We start from the raw sequence: 10,635 nt of genomic DNA on the forward strand, positions 1-10,635 counted from the left end.
ACACTACTTTTGATGACTGATGACATAATGCTCCCCTATCCATGTCATTACACTACTTTTGATGACTGATGACATAATGCTCCCCTATCCATGTCATTACACTACTTTTGATGACTGATGACATAATGCTCCCCTATCCATGTCATTGCGTTGTTATTTGAATTTAATTAAGAGGGAAGACAAAACATCCAAACTGAATTTGTGTGAAGTTGACCGCCTGATGTTCACACTGTAGTGTACAGTTGTAACCAACCTGGTTTCAAACCCAGATGTTATCCCACTGAGCTAAAGCCTGATCGTAGCTCTTGAAGCTGCCATGAGTCGTCATGTCTCGGAGGCAGGGTTACATTACCGAGAGTTGTAGTGTACACACGAACCAAAAGCACAAGCCCTGGAGCAGGATGCTAGTTCAGTATCCTCTCTGTGAGGTTAGCTAGCTTTAGCCTGCCCTGTCACCACAGTGCGTAGTGTTGTGTTACAGAGAGACAGGCAGGATGCTAGTTCAGTATCCTCTTTGTGAGGTTAGCTAGCTTTAGCCTGCCCTGTCACCACAGTGCGTAGTGTTGTGTTACAGAGAGACAGGCAGGATGCTAGTTCAGTATCCTCTCTGTGAGGTTAGCTAGCTTTAGCCTGCCCTGTCACCACAGTGCGTAGTGTTGTGTTACAGAGAGACAGGCAGGATGCTAGTTCAGTATCCTCTCTGTGAGGTTAGCTAGCTTTAGCCTGCCCTGACACCACAGTGCGTAGTGTTGTGTTACAGAGAGACAGGCAGGATGCTACGTTTTTCTACAGCATTTCATCTCAGGTGTTGATAAGAAAAAACAACACTCACATCCGGAAAACACGTCCTGTCTTCACAGGTAATGACGCCCCTGTGTTTCTGATATGGACCAACAGAAAGTACCTCATCCATGCATTAAAGCCATCCCTTATGTGAAAAGAATCTCAGGTATGGTGTATGTCATTTAGCAGAAACTGTAATTCACGTTAGGATCGGGGGGCGAGGGGAGGGCTTTGCTGTCATGTCTGCAACACAAACCTCCAAAGAGTTCAAATGGAGACTCTTGCCATAACTTCAGGCAACAGAGATTATGAAGTGTGTTGCCCTTTTAAGGATGGAATGTGTTGCCTTTTTAATGATGGAATGTGTTGCCCTTTTAATGATGGAATGTGTTGCCTTTTTAATTACAGAGTATTTTGCATCTGTTAGCGGTCAGTCAAACTGTGCAAAAAGGGAAATCGAAACGTACTTTAGGCAGTAACACTGAGTGGTTAAGGTCAGGGTTTGGGATAGGGTTAAACTTAAGGTTAGGCAGTAACACTGAGTGGTTAAGGTCAGGGTTTGGGATAGGGTTAAACTTAAGGTTAGGCAGTAACACCGAGTGGTTAAGGTTAGGATTAAGGTTTGCTAGATTGAACCTGCGATGCTCAGAGCCGTAGCTAGCAGTTTAAGTCCATCTTCAACAGGTAACAGGCACTCTTGTTGCCCCTAGTGGATGGTTGGAAATTGCCATGAAAAGAAAATGCCAGGCCATAACATAACTTCACTATTCCAGAAATGTCTGGACAGTGAATAATCCAGCCTTTTTGAGAAGGAAAAGCATCATTTTGAACCAAAAGGAACCAGAGAGGAGAGTTGTTGTGCTTTGCATAGATACAATCTGATTCAACCCTCTCTCTTTCTCTTCCCCTCCCCTCATGCTGTTTATTGACACAGCAGGGTCTCTGCACTGAAGAAGCTGTGACACAGACCTGAGGAGATAGAAGTAGCGGAGAAGACAGACAGACAGACAGACAGACAGACAGACAGACAGACAGACAGACAGACAGACAGACAGACAGCTAGCTCTTGATGAAAGCCACAGACTCAGGTAGCATAGCAGAATTTCTCAGCAACTCAGTCATCAAAGAGAAAGCGAAAAAGAGTGAAGCAGATGAGAGTAGGAGTGCCGATCTAGGATCAGGTCCCCCCCCCTGTTCACATCATCTTATTCATTATGATCTAAAGGACACAATTGATCCTAGATCAGTACACAACTTCAAGACTCTTTGTGAATATGGGTAAACACATTATAATAGCAATGATTTAAAAGGCAAAACTGATCCCAAATCAGCTACTCTGAACTTTGTGAATACAGGCCCTGACCTGACTCAACCTCTCCTCAGGGGAAGGGGTGGGCGAGGGAGATGTATGTGACACGGGAAAGAACACCATTTTGTGTTGACATCATCACAATCTCGATGTGTTTGAATCATCACTCTAGGCCCTACAAAACATTTTGTGACATTAGCCAGGTTTTCATACAATTGGCAACAGATATTCTTTCAAATAATAAAAAAAATATGCGCATTTCCACTAAACGGACTTCTTGCAGATAAAAATCAGTGCGTGATGATGTAGGTCACACAAAATGTACTTTTTTCGCTTAAGTTTTCATGTACCGAATAACAATCTAACTTTCAATGTGTTTCCATCACATTTTGTTACAGAAAAACGTCTGTGCAAAATATCAAAGGTGCTTCTGCCTACTCTGTCTGGGTATGTGAGTTCTAGCCAGGGTAGGCTCTGTGGGTAGGCTCTGTGGGTAGGCTCCATGGGTAGGCTCCGTGGGTAGGCTCCGTGGGTAGGCTCCGTGGGTAGGCTCCGTGGGTAGGCTCCGTGGGTAGGCTCCGTGGGTAGGCTCTGTGGGTAGACTCCGTGGGTAGGCTCTGTGGGTAGGCTCGTCTACATGAAGACATTATGGATAAGAGCAAGAATGTATTTATTTGTCTAAACGGCAGTCAAGCATCGATCCTCATGCCACCATTGATCCTCATGCCACCATTGATCCTCATGTCACCATTGATCCTCATGTCACCATTGATCCTCATGTCACCATTGATCCTCATGCCACCATTGATCCTCATGTCACCATTGATCCTCATGCCACCATTGATCCTCATGCCACCATTGATCCTCATGCCACCATTGATCCTCATGCCACCATTGATCCTCATGCCACCATTGATCCTCATGCCACCATTGATCCTCATGCCACCATTGATCCTCAAGCCACCATTGATCCTCATGCCACCATTGATCCTCATGCCACCATTGATCCTCATGCCACCATTGATCCTCATGCCACCATTGATCCTCATGCCACCATTGATCCTCATGCCACCATTGATCCTCAAGCCACCATTGATCCTCAAGCCACCATTGATCCTCATGCCACCATTAATCCTCAAGCCACCATTGATCCTCAAGCCACCATTGATCCTCAAGCCACCATTGATCCTCAAGCCACCATTGATCCTCAAGCCACCATTGATCCTCAAGCCACCATTGATCCTCATGCCACCATTGATCCTCATGCCACCGGTATAAGAACCTCAGCATTGATTGGAAAGGAGCATCAAGCTCCTACTGTGTCCTTCCACCACCCTGAGAAGTTCATTATACCTTATTTCATATGTAGCCTAATTTAAACTGTATGGTTTCCAGAGTGGTAGTGGGACAATGTCATCACATGACACCACGTTTACTTCGATATGATGGTTATTATATCAATAATTGCGCATAAAAATCCTTTCCACTGTCAATTCCCGCATAATACATTTGACCTATACAAAAAGATCCCACCATGTCAAACGAACAAAATTATCTGTTGGCATTTATATAATTGTACTGAAAATTCATGGTTCCCATCACAGCTGTGCTGATTATGTTTTTTTATAAGGTATGACTTTAGTCGCATAAAAACTGTGGATGGAAACGTCTTCCAGTCAACGATGACAAAATAACCTTAGGGAACTGAGGCTAGCCTAGGGGATGACTTTGGCAACAGTATTTAATAGAAAGCATTATGGGAAAGCTTTATGTTGAGTCATTTTACATTGGATTATGGTGCCTCATTTTTTACGTTTAAAAATGTAAAAACAAATTCTTATTTACAATGACGGCCTTCCAGGGAACAGTGGGTTAACTGCCTTGTTCAGGGGCAGAACGACTGTTAACCCACTGTTCCCTGGAAGGCCATCATGGTAAATAAGAATTTGTTTTTAACTGACTTGCCTCGTTAAATAAAGGTTACATTTTTAAACGTAAAAAATGAGGCACCATAATCCAATGTAAAATGACTCAACATTTAAACGTTCTTATTTACAATGACGGCCTAGGAACAGTGGGTTAATTGCCTTGTTCAGGGGCAGAAGGACAGATTTCTACCTGCCCAACGCTCTAACCACTAGGCTACCTGCTGGTTACTGGCTCAACGCTCTAACCACTAGGCTACCTGCTGGTTACTGGCCCAACGCTCTAACCACTAGGCTACCTGCTGGTTACTGGCTCAACGCTCTAACCACTAGGCTACCTGCTGGTTACTGGCTCAACGCTCTAACCACTAGGCTACCTGCTGGTTAATGGCCCAACGCTCTAACCACTAGGCTACCTGCTGGTTACTGGCCCAACACTCTAACCACTAGGCTACCTGCTGGTTACTGGCCCAACGCTCTAACCACTAGGCTACTGGCCCAACGCTCTAACCACTAGGCTACCTGCTGGTTACTGGCCCAACGCTCTAACCACTAGGCTACCTGCTGGTTACTGGCCCAACGCTCTAACCACTAGGCTACCTGCTGGTTACTGGCCCAACGCTCTAACCACTAGGCTACCTGCTGGTTACTGGCCCAACGCTCTAACCACTAGGCTACCTGCTGGTTACTGGCCCAACGCTCTAACCACTAGGCTACCTGCTGGTTACTGGCCCAACACTCTAACCACTAGGCTACCTGCTGGTTACTGGCCCAACGCTCTAACCACTAGGCTACTGGCCCAACGCTCTAACCACTAGGCTACCTGCTGGTTACTGGCCCAACGCTCTAACCACTAGGCTACCTGCTGGTTACTGGCCCAACGCTCTAACCACTAGGCTACCTGCTGGTTACTGGCCCAACGCTCTAACCACTAGGCTACCTGCTGGTTACTGGCCCAACGCTCTAACCACTAGGCTACCTGCTGGTTACTGGCCCAACGCTCTAACCACTAGACTACCTGCTGGTTACTGGCCCAACACTCTAACCACTAGGCTACCTGCTGGTTACTGGCCCAACGCTCTAACCACTAGGCTACTGGCCCAACGCTCTAACCACTAGGCTACCTGCTGGTTACTGGCCCAACGCTCTAACCACTAGGCTACCTGCTGGTTACTGGCCCAACGCTCTACCACTAGACTACCTGCTGGTTACTGGCCCAACACTCTAACCACTAGGCTACCTGCTGGTTACTGGCCCAACGCTCTAACCACTAGGCTACCTGCCGCCGGTCGGTGTTCCTTCCAGTAACATTAGTTAGGCAATAATGGATTGGATATTCATTAGCGGGAAATAGCCTCTTATCACATAGACAGAAGGGTCATAGGTCATGTACAGTCACATCTAATAAAAACAAAACACTAAAGACTTCAGAACTGTTTTGTAATTGTTCTTCAATATAAGCTACCAGAATAGAGGAACCTGTCTAAGTCTTGAATCAACCCACAACCACAATGTGGAAGCCAGACAGCTACATCATGTTTGTGTTGTAAATTGCACCCTATTCCATATCAGTGGTGTAAAGTACTTTAGTAAAAATACTTTTTGGGGGGTATCTGTACTTTACTTTACTATTTCTATTTTTGACAACTTTTACTTCACTACATTCCGAAATAAAATATTGTACTTTTTATTCCATACCTTTTCCCTGACACCCAAAAGTACTCATTGTGTTTGAAATGCTCAGCAGAACAGGAAAGTGGTCCAATTCACACACATATCAAGAGAACATCCCTGGTCATCCCTACTGCCTCTGATCACCGAGGTAAAGCTAGTTTCAGATTGGATATTCAACGGATATTCGCCTGTAGTTTTCCTTACGTTCACCAACAGCAGTTAGGGACCGTCAATATAGTGACAAACACATTTTTCACATTTCAATAGCTCTTTCACCATTATTCCTAAAACTTTAAAAACTGGATCTAGCTAACCCAATGGCATAGACACACATTGCGCTCACTTGTTTTTGTCGATTTACATCTCGCATAATTTTAAATTATTTATTAAATTTTTTGAATTTCAATAGCTCTTTTGTCATATGATCTACTGACTTCCAACAGGGTTCAGAATGTCCACACAGTGGGCCTACACATTGTACATCCTTTAGTTTGTCCATTTTCCTCTCACACGTTTCTACGTTAATTTTTCAGACTTTCAATTTTCAATAGCTCCTTGGTCATGTAACCTACTGTCTTCAAACACGGTTCAGAATGTTTCACTGACTACCCTTATATAGTCAGTGGACTATAGTTATTCCATTGTACTGGATCTAATACCTATGAGCATTTTACATACATTCATAAGTGTAATAATTTGTTATGACATACTGTGAAAAACTCTCTTGGCTGCTGACTCTGTCACTTTCAGACATGCGCAGAGCAGACTGAAAGGGGAAGGGTAGCTCTTGACTTGAACCACAGGGGTTCTCTGTAAAGAGAGAGTAATCCAAAAGGCACAGACACACCCCTTGACTTTCAAGGGGCACCATTGACCTGTATGTATTCTCTCCTGATTGGTCTCCGTGGTGCTTAGCCAATGGGAACACCGTTGCCGGCCCCATCATAACGTATTTACACAGTCTGACAGTCTGACTAAAGTGCCAGATGTATGAGGAGAGACTAGAGGTCGACCGATGAATTGGCATGGCCTATCAACTCCCGAGATTAGGCTGGTAATACTAAAGTGCCTATAGGAAGATCCAATAGTCAAAGGTACTGTATAGGAAACACAAATGGTACTGAGAGACATAGTCGACGCGTTATAATTCCTATAATAACTACAACCTAAAACTTAACTGGGAATATTGAAGAACTGGGAATATTGAACCACCAGCTTTCATATGTTCTCATGTTCTGAGCAAGGAACTTAAACGTTAGCTTTTTTACATGGCACATATTGCACTTTTACTTTCTTCTCCAACACTTTGTTTTTGCATTATTTAAACCAAATGGAACATGTTTCATTATTTATTTGAGACTAAATAGATTTTATTTATGTATTATATTTAGTTAAAATAAAACTGTTCATTGTTCATTCAGTATTGTTGTACTTGTCATTATTACAAATATACATATAAAAATCAGCCGATTAATCGGTATCGGGGTTTTTTGGTCCTCCAATAATCGGTATCGGTATCGGCGTTGAAAAATCATAATCGTCTGACCTCTAGGAGACACATTCTCCTTTGTATTTATGGGAACAAACATTTCCTGACACTTTGGATCCTATTCTTGGGCAGTTAGAAGACACAATACTTTGCCCTTTTCCTTTAAGGTTGATATTAACGATGAAAGGAGATATTATCTGTCTCTCTCCTATTGTGTACCGCTGTTAAATACTGTGGCAAAATAAAAAACGGGGAAAATAAGTACTTAGAACTACCAATTATTATGGATAAATACTAAAGAAAAGGGTTAAACACAACACTGGACTGAACCCCTTAATTGTCAAACTAATATTCATGTACAACAATATAGAAGATACATGACTAGAGGTTATGCAATATGGGTGTATATCCACTGCACGCTTCTTAGGTGTGTAATTGACATGACCAAAAAAAGACGTTACACTGCATGATTTTACAGTACACAAACAAGAGTGTGCAATATATAAGGCTAGTCCGTGGACATTCTGAAGTTTGTTTGAGTCCAGTAGGTCACATGACCAAGGAGCTATTGAAGTTTTAAATTCTGAAAAACGAATGTAAAATCGAGTGAGATGAAAATGGACAATCTGAAGTGTGTGCAATGTGTATGGCCCACCGACTGTACCTTCTGAACCTTGTTTGAAGTCAGTAGGTCACATGACCAAGGAGCTATTGACATTTTTAAGTTTGAGAAATTCATGTAAAAATGTGTGAGATGAAAGGGAACAAACTAAAGGGTGTGGAATATAGAAGGGTAGTCAGTGGACATTCTGAACCTTGTGTGGGGCAAGTAGGTCACATGACCAAGGAGCTATCGAAATTCAAATGTAGAAAAAAAGTTTGTACTTTGTTTACGCTCCCTAACTAATTCAACTAGGAATACAAAATGCTGCTCACATTTCCACGTTTATTAGCTTTGGAAAGTGATTTAATGTCCAAATCGTGAAAATAAGACCTGTGCAATGTTGTGCACAATTTTTCCAACATCATGACACTTATTTGGAGTCTGTGGCTCAGGTGGTTTGAAAGCTATTGAGGTTTGAAAGTGCGAATATCTGTTGAATATCCAACTTAAAACTGTCTTTACCTCGGTCCTCTGATCTGACTCACTAAACACAAATGCTTTGTTTCTAAATTACGTCTTGAGTGTTGGAGTGTGTTCCTGCCTATCTGTAAATTACGTCTGAGTGTTGGAGTGTGTTCCTGCCTATCTGTAAATTACGTCTGAGTGTTGGAGTGTGTTCCTGCCTTTCTGTAAATTACGTCTGAGTGTTGGAGTGTGTTCCTGCCTATCTGTAAATTACGTCTGAGTGTTGGAGTGTGTTCCTGCCTATCTGTAAATGATGTCTGAGTGTTGGAGTGTGTTCCTGCCTTTCTGTAAATTACGTCTGAGTGTTGGAGTGTGTTCCTGCCTATCTGTAAATTACGTCTGAGTGTTGGAGTGTGTTCCTGCCTATCTGTAAATTACGTCTGAGTGTTGGAGTGTGTTCCTGCCTATCTGTAAATTACGTCTGAGTGTTGGAGTGTGTTCCTGCCTATCTGTAAATTCCGTCTGAGTGTTGGAGTGTGTTCCTGCCTATCTGTAAATTACGTCTGAGTGTTGGAGTGTGTTCCTGCCTATCTGTAAATGATGTCTGAGTGTTGGAGTGTGTTCCTGCCTATCTGTAAATTACGTCTGAGTGTTGGAGTGTGTTCCTGCCTATCTGTAAATGATGTCTGAGTGTTGGAGTGTGTTCCTGCCTATCTGTAAATTACGTCTGAGTGTTGGAGTGTGTTCCTGCCTTTCCGTAATGTAAAAAATAAACAAGAAAATGGTGCCGTCTGGTTTGCTTAATATAAGCAATTTGAAATGATTTCTACTTTTACTTTCGACAAGTACATTTGAGCAATTACATATACTTTTGATACTTAAGTATATTTAAAAGCAAATCCGTTTAGACTTTTACTCAAATAGAATTTTACCGGGTGACTTTCACTTTTACTTGAGTCATTTTCTATTAAGGCATCTTTATTATTACTCAAGTATGACAACTGGGTACTTTTCCCACCACTGTGTACTCCTTTTGACCAGAGTCCAACGAGGCTTCAACTCTATAGGGCCCTGGTCAAAAATAGTGCACTACATAGGGAATAGGGTACCATTTGGGATGCATGCCAAGAAAAGAAGAAGAAGAAAGTGTTTGAAAAAGCATGACTGGATATTTGGACAGTGGGGTGGTTAAAAACACCGTATCCATTTACCAGAACATCAGGCATTGCATCACCACAGATGACTATTGCCCCATCCAAAGACTGGAATGGTGAACACTGGTTTACTGTAAATCATGCAATAGGCAACTTATAAGGTAAACAAGAAAAAAAAGTGAGCATGAATATAACCACAGTAGAGCTACGGGATTGGCTGTCTGGCCTCCAGAAAGGACAGACTCACGAGGACAACATCTTGCTATTGGTAAAAGATACTGTCAACATTGTTACATTAGGGCCGACATGTAACGATCTTTCCTATTTCATATCTTAGATCAAAGGAGAAGTTGCACTTTAAATTATTAGGCTCAAATGTCATTCAAAAGGTACAAGAACAAGGGCAAATATATGTATATATGCAAATATAATATGTATATATGCAAATATAATATGCATATATGCTAATATAATATGTCGCCTGACACAATTAAGTAATGTTTTTGTTTCAGAGATTATGGCAAATATGAAATACTGATTATTTAGTCCACTGGGAATGAGCACTAAGTATGTTGTTTCCCATTCGATACAATCAATTGCAAACTTGTCTAGAATAAAATAAAGATTTTTATTAAGAATTAATTGCATAAAACATTTAGGAAAATACCACAGAAACATCATCAGCTTACAAAATGTTGTTCATGAAAATAATAACTTTTTAAGACAAAAACCCATCAACATTTATACACCATACATACAGTATTTATAAACCATACATACAGTATTTGGGTAAATTATGACATGAAAAGTAACTGATGCATTTGATGTGGAACCACGGTCAGCATGCCAAAGTGCACCTTATCCCCTATGCCGTGCACTAGTTTTGATCAGAGCCCTAATATAGTGCACTAGGGAATAGGGTGCCATTTGGGATAGTGTTCCGTAGTGTTGATTACATCACAATGCTCTGAGAACTCTGGGATAGATAGCACACGTGATTATTAATATGACATAGCCATTACCAGGGAATACCACAGTGCTACCTACCACTGGTCCTGTTGAAATACTGCAGAAATGCATTCTTCCTTCCTACCTCACCTGAAGTCATCACGGATCTCAAATGGTTGGATTGGTGGAAGTAATAAGGTGGTCACCTTGCTTTCAGATATACTATCACTTGTAGCTCAGTGAGTGACAGGATAGGTCAAGGAAACAAGGAGGCATCTCTGAAG

The sequence above is a fragment of the Oncorhynchus mykiss genome, chromosome 23 (assembly GCF_013265735.2).
Source record: "Oncorhynchus mykiss isolate Arlee chromosome 23, USDA_OmykA_1.1, whole genome shotgun sequence".
In the NCBI taxonomy this organism is placed as follows: Eukaryota; Metazoa; Chordata; class Actinopteri; order Salmoniformes; family Salmonidae; genus Oncorhynchus; species Oncorhynchus mykiss.